Source organism: Palaemon carinicauda, chromosome 1, assembly GCF_036898095.1.
Source record: "Palaemon carinicauda isolate YSFRI2023 chromosome 1, ASM3689809v2, whole genome shotgun sequence".
NCBI lineage: Eukaryota > Metazoa > Arthropoda > Malacostraca > Decapoda > Palaemonidae > Palaemon > Palaemon carinicauda.
In genome coordinates this window covers 25,416,998-25,429,497 of record NC_090725.1, presented here as the reverse complement: position 1 = coordinate 25,429,497, position 12,500 = coordinate 25,416,998, and positions in this window count along the sequence as shown.

The window sequence follows — 12,500 nt, the reverse complement described above, 5'->3', positions numbered from 1 at the left end:
TCTACGCCAAATTCATTTTATATTCTATAAACAGAATGATGTTACAATTTAGTCTTGCGTATGCAATGAATAGTCAAGTTATTACTGACTTCATGGAAAAATATATTTTCCAGATATTCATCACATTTTCATTTTGTACGTATTTCCATGTCAAATTATATTTCATGATATGCATTTTGCAAGGTTTGACGCACGGTATATGTACATTTTTATCTGTCAGAAAACATTCAGTCTTGCTGAAGTAATGATATATCTTCATCATTAGGACTAGTCAAAATGTACCAAATTATCATTTGTTTTATTGATTATAATGTAAATATAAGCCGAAATTCAAAATGTCCTTCTTTTCGTGTTATAAGAGGGAAGGATATGAAACAGTCTGAGAGAAGACATTAATAAAAAAATGTCATATTTTTTTTAACCTTTATATTACTTTAGCAAAAAAAAAAATCTCTTCTAGTACGAAATATCAGACTTCAGTCATTCATGATCTTTTCCTTTAATCCATCTATCAAGTCGTACACATTTATTAAGGAGGATGAATCAATGATAACTACTATTGGGAGTGAGAAAGTTTATCATGTAAATAATATTCCAGGATTCTGAAAAATTATACCTATATATTTCAATGAATCCACAGGAAATTTAGCATTGATGATTTGAGTATAAAACGTTTCACATACTTATATCTTCAGGAAAGTTGATGTACATAAAAGGATAGAAAGAGAGAGAGAGAGAGAGAGAGAGAGAGAGAGAGAGGAGAGAGAGAGAGAGAGAGAGAGATGGTTAATAAAATAATAAACGTGGCACCAATTATCTATTATGGAGTGCGTGAATGTTTCATTTGTTATACTATAAAGGATATATGCAGAATTCTTCAAAGAGGAAGAGACGAAAGAAGAAGAAGAAAAGGAATAAACTAAATTAAATTCAAGCATTTTTATAATACTTTTCAAAGCAATTTTACGATTTACTGCTTTGGGGTATTTTACAGAATTTCTAATGTATTTGTGTTTTATTGACTTTAATAATGGTTGATAAGAAACATTTATAGAGTAATGATTATATCTTTGCGAAAGGCCTAAAAGTATACCACTACAAATCACAAGGCATGTCTTTAATGATGAACCTTAGCATTTAAAAGGAGTATAATTTTTCCTCTTTCAAAACCATTACATTAATAAAGTTTTGATTGTAAGATGGGTAAAGTTATTTTCAAAAGATAAGACTTTTAATCTCTCCTCTCTCTCTCTCTCTCTCTCTCTCTCTCTCTCTCTCTCTCTCTCCCTCTCTCTCTCTCATATAAAATTTCAGGGATGTTTTAATCTGAATCTATAATGGAACCATAAATGAAATGACCGCCAAAGTTCACTGCCTTTTACTATATAGAGTACCCTTCCGAACCTCAGTTTAATTATAGGTATTGACAGAAGTTGAACATCCCACATATTTGGATAATGTCATTTCTGTTCCAATTAAGATTATAAGTAGTTTATTTTACAGTAAATATCAGTTATTAACCCTATAGATTGTACCTATAGAAACTTAATTTTCTATGTTTTAGAGAAATTGTTAATCATTCCCAAGAAAATTTCTGAATTTTACACTGCTTTCAATCACCAATGAACTTTAGATAGATTTCTAGATTGATTGATTGAATGATTTGGAGTTTTTGTTAGCCTGACATTTTAAGTCATTTATGTCACTAGATTCCTAAAAGTAGTTTTATAAAAAAGAAAACAAACATGAGAAAAAGTTCACTGCTTAAGTCAATTCCAAATAAAAAGTATTCTCTTTGAATTAGATTTGTTTATATAAAAATGCATCTTTCCAGTATTGACATTTATTGAAAAGATTAGTATCCCGGAAAGGTGCGGTGAGAAAATAAAGTTTTTTGTCAAAAATAAAGAACCTTGTCTAATCGTGGCGAATAAAGAAACTCCAAAACTAACTTTACAATAGATCAAAGTGAAAACACAATGCAAAATAGAACCCTATAAACCAAGAAACATGGTATTTGAAATTAAAATGATACTTGCCTATGATTCACATATGACAGATTTCTTTTCCCCCGCACGACCAATAATTGTAGAATATTCCTGGGTTGAGACCTCCAATACCAAATTGATCTTCCTTAGTAGTAAGGTACTGAGAAATGTAATAATTTCTAACAGATATTTTTTTAAGCAAATCTTTTCGAGTGTCTTATACACTTCAGGAGGGGCAGATATTGACAAGATATCTCATTTGCAGAATTTCAAGTCTCTGAAATTCTGTCACATGGTGAGCCAATATCCTCATGGAAGAGAAGAGTGAACTAGAAATGTAAATAGGATACAAACACAGAAACCGCTGAGATTACTATTTACAGAGTATATACAAGAATTGAAAAGGAAAAAAATGAACATATGAAAAGGAGTGTTCAGAGGGGTAGAGCACAGGTGGAATTATCTATCACTATGGCTGGAAGTGTTCTTGGCAATGTGGTAAGACTGGAGACTTCAGCCGATAATCTAATGAAACGATGTAAGACTGTCGAGTAATCTTATGAAGAATTCCTGAGTAAATTGCTATAGATTGAGTTTTTTGTTAAAAGAAAAAAGTCCTAGAGTCCAAAAAGTATATTGGAAAATGGCTAAATAGTTTCCATATCAACATGGAGTACTTACAGATGCATGAAATGTGAGGTACTCTCCATTATTAGATAATTCTTATATATTAGGCTTTAGTTTATGGCCATATTGCATTCACGCTCCAGAATTCTTGTACAAACTAAAATTTCTTACATATAATGAAGTAATCTAGTTAGCCTAAAATGATTGATTCCAATAGATTCTTGAAATAATAATCCGTGTGAGACCTACTTATATTACATGTGTAAGAATGTTTAAATTATCAACTTTAAGATATAATCCTATTTTCTTTTTTTTACGATAACTTCATCGGGATATTGTTTGTAGAAATGTTGATATATGGATATTATGTTTTCAGATATACCTATGCCAATGATGTTTTGACAGGAAATGAAATATTTTTGTCTCATCCATACATACAATTTCACGTTCTACCAGCTTTTTCTGATATATAATGCCCCACAATAAGAGAAAAAAAATCATAACAGAATCTTTTATTCAATAAAATAACCACTAAGAAGCCAGAATATTGACCATCACACTTAGGAAAAATAAACAAAATAATCTCTATAAAATGCTCAGGAATTCTAATGCCCTAATATAACACATATCACGATTACTTTTAAACGAAAGGCACTTCATATGCTTTTTACTTCATAAAATCTGTTTTATGAAAATACATAATTGTATACATGAAAGATAATCACTATTTGAAGGATAGCATATTTATGTAAGTAAAGCCAATATTCTCATATGAGCAAAAAAAAAAAAAATGACAAGTAAACTTTAGACTAAACCGTAAATTGATCAGTATTAATGAAAGCATAACTAAGACTACTAACAAATGTATTTATTTTCAAACTATATATCAATTAAATTGAATGGGGTATCTTTGAAAGCTACAGACACCTGCACCATAAAAATCGACGTGCAATAACCATAAAGGTTAATTATGCGATTATACTAAGGCTGAAGAAAGTGAGGCAATTATTGTAAATCCAGTCTAACTGCCCTCTTATATTACTTAAAGCTTGTTCCAGACTGTATTCAGCCAATCATAGGTACAAATATACTCACAAAAAAAAAGCATAATTATCGAGTTTATGGAAATCACCAGACATTGAAATAACACTTCACAAAGAAATATATCGTGCAATTTTTCTAGTTAATGATGCTGTGGCAATAAATGAGGATGAATGAAAATATAGCAAAGATTAATGAATGTTTAATATGGGAAAAGAAGAATGAAAGGCGGTCAAGTAATTAATGTTGTAAAATCATTAATTTAAGGAATATAATCCAAACTAGAAAAAAGAGAGACTTGGTATTTTATTCCTGATTATTTCCATTTGAATGTTGTACTGAGGTTAATCTATTTTATAACAAACTTATTTCTCCTAGCCAATGCCTATCGGTGCAGTCACGGTATGTACTGATTATTGTTCCAATACAGCCACACTAAAATGTTACAGTAGTTATGGGAGTGTTATAGTTCTGACATTTAGAGCGAGAGAAAATTTATTAATTTTCGTAATTTTTTTTTCTACGCACCAGCTGATCTATTTTTCTACTATCCCATATTCCAATGTGGAGCCTACTCTTAACTTCTGTGAGTGTGTAAGTCTGTGTTTTTCTGTATGTGTGAAAATCATGCCAGCTGAGGCTCAATATACGAAAAAATAAGAAACAAGCTATAAACAGGAATGTGAAAAATTTAATAAAACTGATACTTTGATACATACATACATATATATACATATATATATATATATATATATATACATACATATATATACATATATATATATATATATATATATATATGATATTGGATGCTTTTCTAATAGAAGTGGAAACAATTACTCTAATTCATAGTGTTGCTTAAATCTGTCTGATTAACCTCAATCCTTTGATGGTTGCTGAAAGTTATAGATTAAGATGTAATCCTAATCCTGGTGTGTGTTTTTTTAATATTTCTAATATGTGGGGAATGTAGTACTTGATTGAAATGACATTCATTAAAAAATGAAAAATATTATGCGAACATGATTCAGGATGAAACAATGGAATGGTTTATCTACTGAAATTTTGCAGCAATTAGGGTAGGTGTTATTAATTTTTTCATATGATAATATTTAAATAATGCTATAGACCATTACAGGAAGGATTAGTATCTGCATTGAATTCTGCTAAAAAAAACAGCATGTGGAACTCGTCCAGTGCCCTTAAGACTGATTATATATATATATATATATATATATGATCAGCACCCCGAATCCCCTCTCCACCTAAGCTAGGACACGGCAATGGCTGCTCATGACTTAGCAGGTAGACGTATAGGCTCCACCAAAGACCCCATCCCTAATTTAGAAGGATAAAGAGGTTGCAAAGATTACAAGAAAGTATTGAGCTTGAATGGATTTCGAATCCCTGTCCAGCAGATCACTAGGCAGAGATATTTCCAATAGGCTACCAATAGGCCATCATAGTTACTCTTTTATACATTGAAAAATTAGTGAAGAGAGCATTACTAAATTATAAAGCTGGTAAAGTAGAAAATAAATACAACTTACCGTAATATTCACTTTACCCAAAAAAAATAAATAAATATAAAAAAGGGAATTAAAAGCTTTTGTTAGTCTGACCATCATTTCATTAATTTAGCATAGCTATTTGGTAAGATCTTATTTATAAGAAACTATGAGTATCTTTTAAATTACAACTATTTACTCAGGCTTATATATTCTTAATGCTCTTATTAGATAAATAGAACGAAATATCATTAATATTATGTTATATGCAAAATGACCTGAATACTTATCGTACAGATGGAAAGTTTTTGATTACCTTTCTGAATAAGAACAAGAATTTATTTTTATTGTATACTAATCATATCTACTAAATATGAAAATATTACTATTTTCATTTTTTAAAGAGTAGAATTTATTAATAGAATCAATTAATTGACTGAAGCATCCTTAAATGAATTGATGTATGTTTCCATATTTTCTTATTTTCTTAACTTCCTCATATATATCACCTTTCCGGTACTATTTTATGCAAATATTATGCTCGATGTCATAAACCTTTTTTTGGGAAAAAAGGAATAAGGGTAGTGTTTGAATAAAACTGCACATTAACCAAAAAAAAAGAATATATATATATATATATATATATATATATATATATATATATTTGAATAAAATAGCTCTCGAAAGAACAACCCTTTAGTTTATCACACACCACCTGGCAATCAGGCAAACACAGGCCCATAATTTGGGTAAAGAAATTTTCTAGAATCACGTCTATAAAAGGCTGAAATGTAAATTTATGCTTGGATACTTCTTTTATTTTCTTGCCTCAATCCATTTATCCTGGAGTCATCAAGAAAATTATATATATGATATGTATAAATATAATGGCAGGCGTTTTTATTTCATTGTGAGTTTGATGAATTCAATAGGATAAAAATACTAAATGTAGTTATTTTCTTTTGTAACTTCTCACGTGGTTTCGATAATATTCAAACATCATTTATTGTCAATTCTCATAATTTATACCCAGGTATGTATACTTGTGTGTGTAGTACTTCTTACTATAAAGCATTATAAAGTTACTTACACTTAGATCAGGTCTCCCAATTTGTATTATCAATATCAAATATATATTATTCCTGAAAATCATCTTCAGTAAATTTATGTTATCATGGATTGTATATAATTTTTTGCACTTAAGCAGCCCTCGTTACGTAACCCCAAAGCACAAAACAAAATGAAAATAACAACACATTGCCGAGCCAATTTGAAAAGTTTACAGTCAATTTTGTCTAGCAAGCAGATATTTCCACTGTGCCAGCTGCTCACTGTTGAAGTTTGGCTAAAAATGGGGTGAAGATCAAGAGAAAATTAATTTTTTTGTTTTTGGAATCATTATTCCTTCTTATTTCCATCTTAACCGATATTTTTATTAGAAAACCTCCTTTTGCGTGAGTATTCATTGACAAAAGAGGGAAAATTATTCTAAGAAACACAACAATTAACAAGAGCATCACTCTCTCTCTCTCTCTCTCTCTCTCTCTCTCTCTCTTCTCTCTCTACAATTAACAAGAGCATCTCTCTCTCTCTCTCTCTCTCTCTCTCTCCTCGCTCTCTCTCCTCTCTCTCTCTCTCTCTCTTTTAGAGTTCAGATAAGTTTTCACCCTTAAAATAGTATTTAAAAATTTTATGAACAAAATCATAGTTTTTAGAAAATCTTTGAATTATTTTCATTTATAGTTCCTTTAGTTCACTTTGTGTGTGAAAATTATGCTCTACACGTTATCACAGATTTGTTCCACTTATAGGAATAAAAGATCTTATATGATATATAATCTCCATATTATTATGATTATAGAAATTAAAGAAACTTTTCAATTAAAACCCTTTATAGGAAAGTTGAAACAATTTGCTACGCCTAAGAGTCAATAAAATCAACTATGGGTTGAGTGACACGAAGATTAAGATAAAACATAATTAGGTAACGATACTTTTCAATTAAAGACCCATTTATAGTGAATTCATAAATCGTTGTTGCACCTAAGATCAATATATTCAACTACGTGTTAAGTGACACTAACATTAACATGATACACCTTCAAATGATTGTCAATTGGTAGATGGTTTTGAGACTGGATTACAACCATACATCAAACAAGTTATCATCAGGCCTGACTACTGATTTAGTGTCAATAATCTACTACTATCTTTAGTGGAAACTGAGGTGGAATAGAGTAAATATAAAAAACATACTTGAAAAGAAAGGGGCAATCAATAGGGCGCAGACCTCCACCGCTGCAGTTTATTTACGACCTTTTTCTCTACCTTGACATTGACCTTCGACCTTAACATCTATTAATTACCATGGATTTTCATACACTCATATATGAACAGAGTATGAAGTCTCTATGACAACGATGCTCAAACTTATGACTGATTACATGAATTGAACATTTTGCTTGACTGTGACCTTAACCTTTGACCTTGACCTTTGAAAATTTAATAATATCCAGCTTACTGAATAGAAGATAATTCCCGCAAGTTTCATCACTATACTATTAAAATTGTGGCCAGGAAGTTGTTGACAAACAAACACACATAAGCAAACACACAAACTTACAAATAGTGGGTAAAACATAACCTGCCTACAACCTCGTTAGCGGAGGTAATAATCTATATTTTTGCTTCATAGATAATTTCCTACTAATCACCGACCAAAACCATATTGATTGCCTATGAAAAAAAGAAAATACTAATCAATGGAAACCAATCAGAAACATTTTAAAAGACCAATCTCCCACTGATAGGTTTTGATCACTACTAATCTGGTACGTAATTGGTTACAAATGTTTTAGAGCTAAACCTCCAGATATCCTAAATTGACCAACATAGCCAAACGTTTTTCAACTCTCTCAACAACCGTTTGGGGACCAAAAGGCTTCTTTTGCTTGAGGGTACACCCGGGCACACTATTCTATCATATTTCTCTTCCTCTTGTTTTGTTAAGTTCTTAAAATTTTCATAGGAGATATCTATTTCAATGTAACTGTTCCTAAAATATTTTATTGATCTTTGTTTCCTTTCTTCATTGGGCTATTTTTCCTGTTGGAATTCTGGGCTTATAGCATTCTGCTTTTCCAACTGAGGTTGTAATGATAGTAATAATAATAATAATAATAATAATAATAATAATAATAATAATAATAATAATAATAATAATAACTCGTCCTCAAGGAAATGATCAGTATCGTTCGCCTACAACCTGCCGAAGACGGCTCTCCTTGTGAAGTGAATCTACTTCATGCCTATATTTTTCAAAATATTTCATAAATATATTTTCAAGTTGATTCTGAAGATATATTTTCAAATGGATTCTGAAAATATATTTTCAAAAAAAATTTTAAATAAATTTTATACATATTTTAAAGATATATAATTCAAATAGATTTTCAAATATTTTTGAATAGCCTTTGAAAATATATTTTAAACAGATTTTGCAAATATATATTTCAAATTGATTTTGAAAATATACTTTTGAATAGATTTTGAAAATACACCTTTATATATTTTATATTTTAAGGATGATGTCAACAGATTTGTGTGACTGTTCCCTATTCATTATTTTATCTCCTTACATATTCGCATATATTATTTAAACAGCTGCTTTATGGAATATTTTCTTTTCAAGAACACCAAGTCCTTAATATAAGCAAACACACATACATACACACCCATATATATATATATATATATAAATATATATATATATATATATATATATATGTATATATATATATATATATATATGTATATATATGTATGTATATATATATATATATATATATTTATATATATATATATGTATATATATATATATATACATATATATATATGCATATATATATATATATATATGTATATATATGTATATATATATATGTATATATATATATATATATATGTATATATATGTGTATATATATGTGCATATATATATGTGTATATATAAATGTATATATATATATATATATATGTATATATATATATGTATATATATGTATATATGTATATATATGTATATATATATATATATATGTGATATATATATATATATATATATGTATATATATGAATATATATGTATATGTATGTGTATATATATATATATATATATATAAATATATATATATATATATATATACATATACATATACATGTACATGTACATGTACATGTACATGTACATGCATATGTATATGTAAATATATATATATATATATATATATACATATATAAATATACATACATATATATATATATATATATATGTGTGTGTGTGTGTGTGTGTGTGAGTGTGTGTGTGTGTGTGTGAATGCAGAATTGAAAGCTCAATATGGAGACGACTGAACGACTGGCGAAATCCAAACAAGGCTCTTTGCCACAATAAGCGTAGGAGGAGATGATGATGATGATATTGTAAGATTATATATTATTCAATTGTATACCAGTGATTAGCATCTTATACGTTTATATATTGAACTATGCAGGATATGTTTCAAACCATAATCTCATGATGTTTATGGAAATGGAAATGAAGTTAAAACAAGAAGTAAAAAAGAACGCAATATTGACAACATAATAATTGTTGGTATAATTTAGCTTGAAGTGTTACTTATAGCTAGCCATATGTCATTCATCCACTCAATAACATCTATGAAAATCAAATACGTTGGTTAGAATCTTTGTTTCATGCAAAGTTAGATATTAATTCTTTATCATGGGTTTTTGGGTTCTAAGCAACTTTATTAGATCGTCAACTTTACCTAATGAATAATGATTTGCTTTGCTTAGAGTCATGGAAATTATTTAAATTTTTCATACAGCTGTCAAAACATCACTGATAACCATAATGTACTTTTGCTTTAGACCTTATAAAAAAAATATTGTTTAATGAGCATTAGGTTCTTTTTTTAAGCACTCTTTTACATTCATCATTAAGAAAGAAAAATTATGGGTATCTTGAAATATATATTTTTGGTATGTAGATAACCTATTATTATTATTATTATTATTATTATTATTATTATTATTATTATTATTATTATTATTTGATGTGCTGTAACCCTAGTTGGAAAAGCAGGATGCTATAAGCCCAGGGGCTCCAACAGGGAAAATAGCTCAGTGAGGAAAGGAAACTAAGAAAAATAAATTATTTTAAGAAGAGCAACATTAGAATAGAAATCTCCTATATAAACTATAAAAACTTTAACAAAACAAGAGGAAGAGAATTAAGATAGAATAGTGTGCCCGAGTGCACCCTCAAGCAAGGGAACTCTTACTCAAGACAGTGGAAAACCATGGTACAGAGGCTATGGCACTACCCAAGATTAGAGAACAATGGTTTGATTTGGGAGTGTCCTTCTCCTAAAAGAGCTGCTTACCATAGCTAAAGAATCTCTTCTACCCTTACAAAGAGGAAAGTGGCCACTGAACAATTACTGTGCGGTAAGAAGAATTGTTTGGTAATCTCAGTGTTGGCAGGCATGTGAGGCAGAGGAGAATATATAAAGAATAGGCCAGACTATTCGGTGTGTGTGTGTGTGTGTGTGTGTGTGTAGGCAATAGGAAAATGAACCGTTAACCAGTGAGAAGGATCCAATGTACTACTGTGTGGCCTGTCAAAAGACCCTATAACTCTCTAGCGGTAGTATATCAACGGGTGGCTGGTGCCCAGGCCAACCTACTACCTATGGCTTTCATGGATTGCTTTCAAGTTACTTTCCCTTTATAATGATACCTATTTTTGGTAAAGGGGAATATACATATTTTTCATATACATAACAAATGGCTTTCATAGATTATTTTTCAAGTTACTTTTACTTAATAATGATAAAATATACATATTTACCATTTACATATAAAATGGCTTTTATTGAGTACTTTTCAAGTTACTTTCACTTTATATACATTATAATTTTGGGTGACCTAAAATAAACATATTTGACATATAGATAACAAATAGCTTTCATAAATTACTTTTACAGTTACTTTCACTCTATAATGATAAATGAACGTTTTTTTATATTTTTGGGTAAACTGGAATATAGATATTTCCCATTTAGATGACAAATGGCTTACATAGATTAATTTTGAAGTTTCTTTTACTATATAATAATGAACAAAAATATTTTAGCAAACTAGAATATACATATTTGTTATTAAGTTAACAAATTACATTCATAGATTACTTTTTAAGGTACTTTCATTATATAATAATTAAAAACAATTATTTTAGTACACTAAGATATACATACTTGCCATTTACATAACAAATGGCTTTCATAGATTATTTTTCAAAGTATTTCCATTCTATAATGACAAATAAATATTTTGGTAAACTAGAATATACATATTAGCCATTCAGATAAATGTCTTTCATAGATACCTTTAAAGACATTTCAACTCTAGATTGGTAAACATAAGTTTTCTGAGTAAACTAAAATATACATATTTCCCATTTAGATGAATTAAATTGTTAAATGAGATAGCGTAAGATTTTATAGTTTATATATTATGCAAGACCTAATTTAATGCTGTTCGTTCTTAAAATATTTGACTTTGATTGTTCATTACATATGTGGTACTTTATCTCCTTGTTTCCTTTCTAAACTGTTGGAGACCTTTGGCTTACTGTATTGCATATTGTTTTTCACACTAGGATTGCAGCGTAGCTTATAATGATACTACTACTACTACTACTACTACTACTACTACTACTACTACTACTACTAATAATAATAATAATAATAATAATAATAATAATAATAATGATAATAATAATAATACGAACGTTTCTATAGAATTGCATTTTTAAGAGTCACGTGTGTTGACATGAATTATTTGGGTCAAGCAGAGACGCTTGATCAGAAGCACAGCTTTAAGGAATTTTTCCTAGTATTGTGAAAGTCTGTTGATAATATTTTCATGGTCTCGATCCCTACTTTCCTAATGAAAGAGGATTTTGGGTTGTCACTTATAATTTATTTTTAGTTGGGCATAAAACTCAAAGTGGAATATGCATTCGTCTTCAACAAACATATGTATTCACAATGGATGAGGCATGGAGTGTTTTGAAAGAATATATATATATATATATATATATATATATAAATATGTGTGTATATACATATATATATATATATATATATGTATATATATATATAAATGAAAATACATATCTATAAACAAAAACACACATATACAATATATATATATATATATATATATATGTATATATATATATATATATATATAAATGTCTCTCTCTCTCTCT